Here is a 4,517-nt window from a genome sequence, read left to right as displayed (position 1 = left end):
AACACTGCCAATTGCCCCAGCCCTGACAGTACTCCCCCTCCCTCCAGCAGGCCCTGGTTTAGTGGGGTGTAACACATGAAATCGGCAGAGGAGCCGAGGAGCATGAATATTACATGCAGGCTCCCACGAGCGGTCTTCTGGGCCATACCCCTTCCAGTCCACCAAATACCAAAGAGATCCCTGTCTACGGCGTGAGTCCAGGATATTGTGGACTTCATATTCAGGAATGCCATCTATCAGGACCGGTGGGGGTTTCTAGGATCTTATGGAAGCTGGGGCTGGTTTTAGTAAGTAGATGTGAAACACCGGATGTATTTTCATGGATGAGGGTAAGATTAACTTTACTGCCACAGGGCCGATCAGAGTTTTAATCGGAAATGGGCCAATGAAACGGGGGATAAATTTGCGGGAGCCCTGTAAATGTAGATTGCGTGTCGAAAGCCACACCCGATCCCCCACCTGGTATTGAGGACTTGGTCTCCTTTTCTTGTCAGCATGGCGTTTGTAAGTTTCTTTAGCGAGATTTAGATTGCGTTGCGCAGCTTGCCAGATGCTCTCCAAATGTTTCTGTCTCTCTCTGACTGCAGGAACTTCGGGCATTGGTTCATGTGGCACGGGCTGAAATCGTGGGTGATAGCCGTAGGCACAATAAAATGGGGTCACCTTGGTTGATGTATGTATGGCGTTGTTGTAAGCCAGTTCAGCCAGCCAAATTACTTCTGCCCATTCATGTTCTTTTCCTTGAGTCAGACAACGCAGATATTGTTCCAAAGTCTGATTTAGTCTCTCGGTTTGACCATCAGTTTCCGGATGGTAACTGGTGGACAACCAAATTTCGATCCCTGCTGTTTTGCAAAAGGCCTGCCAGAAACGCGAAGTAAATTGAGGTCCTCGATCTGAAATTATCCCATAAGGTATACCGTGAAGCCGTACCACGTTTTGTAAAAACAAGTTCGCTAGTGTGCTGGCTGTTGGTGTGCCCTTGCATGGTATGAAATGAGCCATCTTAGTTAAATAGTCCACAACAACCTGAATAGCTGAAAACCCCTGACTTGGTGGTAATTCGACAATTAAGTCCAACGATACCGTGTGCCATGGTGACGGAGGAGTTGGAAGGGGTTGCAACAGACCAGCGGGTTTCCTGTGTTCAGTTTTGTTCCTTAAGCAAGTTTCACATCTTGATAGATATTGTTTCACATCTTTTTGTAAACTAGGCCACCAGAAATGGCGCATGATTAGCTCCTTGGTTTTCAGTGTTCCAGGATGACCCACGAAAGGGGAGTCGTGGCACCACCTGATGGCTTGTTGTCGAAGCGGTATAGTAGGTAAGTATAGCGCTGATTTGTAAAATGGCAACCCCTCCTTGATCGTTTGCTCTTGACCCCTGCTAGCCCATTGCACCAGATCTCGCGCTGACATGGCCTTTCGGATTTCTTCAAATATGGCGTCTACCACCACACTTCCAATTATTTGTGCCTGGTCCACAATTGGTTTGGGTTCATCTATGGTCTTTGATAGAACCGAATTTTCCTCCGGATACCGAGAGAGTATATCTGCCTTTCGATTTTCCACTCCAGGTTGATATGTGACGACAAAGTCGTATTCTGAGAACTGCATGGCCCACCTGAGTTGTCTCGGACTAAGCGCCCTGGCGGATTTCAAGAATTGCAAATTACGATGGTCGGTATAGATGGTGATAGGATGATGGGAACCCATGAGGTAATGACGCCACTTGTCGAAGGCCACTTTAATAGCCAACAGTTCCTTGTCTGCAATAACATAATTTTGTTCTGCCGGCAGCAATGTTCGTGAGTAGTAAGCGACTGGATGTAATTGCCCATTGTTATCACGCTGCGACAGAATAGCACCCACTGCATAACTAGATGCATCGGTTTCAACGATGTAAGGCTTAGAAGGGTCTGGATGCTGCAGCACTGGTGCTGTCACAAACGCTTCTTTCAAAGTTCGAAAACTAGCCTCAGCCTTTTCGTTCCACTGAAAAGGAACTCCTTTTCGTAGTAGTTGTGTAATGGGTTGGACCTTCTTGGCAAAACCGTCAATAAACCGGCGGTAGAAATTGGCAAATCCTAACACTGTTTGAACATCCTTCACTGAACTCGGAGAGGGCCAGTTGGCAATGGCCTGCACTTTCTTTTGATCCATTGTGATGCCTTGAGGTGACAAGATAAATCCTAAGAACTCAACTGTGGTTTGATGAAATTGACACTTCTCAAGTTTGGCATACAACTTATTTTCCCGCAACCTCTGTAAAACAGCCTTCACATGGCCCTGATGTTCTGCAGCATTGCGAGAATAGATTAAGATGTCATCGATGTATACGATGGTAAAGACATCTAGGTAACCACGTAACACCTTGTCTAAAAAGTGCTGGAATGCTGCTGGGGCATTACACAGCCCGAAGGGCATGACCTGATATTCGTACAGGCCAAACTTGGTCCGAAAGGCCGTTTTCTATTCGTCGCCCTCTCTGACGCGTACCAGATGATACGCGCCTCGCAGATCTAACTTCGTGTATATGGTGGATCCTCGTACTTTGTCCAACAACACAGGAATTAAGGGCAACGGGTAACGATTTTTGATGGTAATGCGATTGATCGCTCTATAATCGATACACGTCCTCAGGTCTCCCGTTTTTTTTAGTATGAAAAACAAAGGGGAGGATACTGGGGATGTAGAATGTCGTATGAAGCCATTTGCCAAGTTGGTTTCAATGTATTCCTTCAGATGTTCATTCTCGGCTTCAGTGAGGGCGTATATTCTGCTACAAGGTAGCACAGCACCCGCTTCTAAGTCTATGCGACAGTCAAAAGGCCTGTGTTGTGGTAAGGTCTCGGCGGCCACCTTACTGAAGACATCCCGATACTTCTCATACTCTTCAGGTAGAACCACATCTGTACTGCCTCCTATGAAGAGGGGACAACACTTCCCCACGCTACACTTAGCCTGGCAATACATTGAAGAGAACTGTAGCGTACCTGCGGCCCAATCCACGGCTGGGTTGTGGAGTCTTAGCCAAGTTAGGCCCAAAATGAATCCAAATTGTGGTGCAGTAATCACGTCAAACTCAATAATTTCTTGATGTCCCTTCCCACACTCTAGTTGCATGGGCTGCGTATGCTGGGTGATCGGGCCTGAAACCAACGGTGATCCATCCACTGACTTCACTTGTTCTGGCTGTTCTTTAGTCACCAACGAAAGTCCTAGTTTTTTCGCTACTTGATCATCTACGAAGTTACCAGTGGCCCCGGAGTCGACCATAAGTGACACTGGTATGCGCCTCCCTTATACTTCCAGATGACCAGCCAGCATAATGTGAGCTGACGGAGTGTGATGTACATTTGCTAGCATCTTTGGGGTATCTTCAGATCCGCTCGCCCTCACCCCCCTCATGGACGAGCTGGCGCGTTTCCCAACAGGGTTCCTTTGGTGGGTGGCAAGAGGCAAAGATGGTTCAGTGGCAACCTGCACTTGTACTGGCGATGGCGGGGGTTGTCTGGGCAAGGGCGCTGCTTTGGCCTGAGTCTGGATAGTCAGTGTATGGACTTGACCTGCTAAATTCTGATAATCCTGCCTGGTTGCTGCCAATTCAGCCTTCAGGTCCTGGAGAAGGGCTACAACGTCTGCCATTATTGTGCTGCCTAGGCGCCGAAAGAATACGTGGGCTCGCAATTCTGTCAGATTCTCACTCCTCTTGACAGGCGCAGAGGCAGCACAAACTCCTCCCTCCCCATTGGGTCTTGGCACCTGGGAAATGGAAACCGCAGGCCACCGCAACCCTCTGGGGAAAGAGGGTTAGGGTTCGCTGAGTGGATGGGTAGAGGGAGTTCAGGATAACCGGAAAGAGGTTTAGGGAATCACAATGGATGGGCAAGGGGGTTTTAGGGAAACATGCTCCTCGACTCTAGTGCTCCTCTTGCTGTTGGTTGTTGGCAGTGGCTCTGCTCACACACACTCTCTTACAACCATCACTCACTCTGAATTTCTCCTTTGGAGGCCTTTGTATTGGAGCCTCTAACCAATTTACACCTTAGGTTTGGTATTCTTTAGTGCTGCTTTGGTTTTCAAACTGCCTTCTCAAACATGAACTTCTCCCTCATGTTCTCATGAAGGCAAACCCTCCCAACATCACATAGTATCGTGGTAACTCCCCACCAATATGCAGATTACAAGTTCCCCACCTCACCCTGTACAAGAGTAGCAAACAATAACATGCACACAAGGTGCTAAAACACTTAGCTCTGTGTTCTGTGGGAGTTCTAGGTCCTTCGGCCTTTTCGTGTTGATGGGCGTGATATGTCTCACCAATCCGATCAAGCAACAAGCTGAAAATAGCAAAACAAAGTCAGTGCACGTGCGTGCAAAAGTGTCGTTCCTAAGGAACGTTCCCTAAAGGGTTAATGATAGTTAAAGGTGCGGTTGCTTCACCGCCAAGCTAACTCCAACTCTGGGTTAGTATTCATGCTTTACATGCAATAGTTTAACTCGTCTTTTCGTGC

The sequence above is a fragment of the Ambystoma mexicanum genome, chromosome 10 (assembly GCF_040938575.1).
Source record: "Ambystoma mexicanum isolate Mex_15411 chromosome 10, UKY_AmexF1_1, whole genome shotgun sequence".
Taxonomy (NCBI): Eukaryota; Metazoa; Chordata; class Amphibia; order Caudata; family Ambystomatidae; genus Ambystoma; species Ambystoma mexicanum.
Note: the sequence above shows the minus strand (reverse complement) of the source record.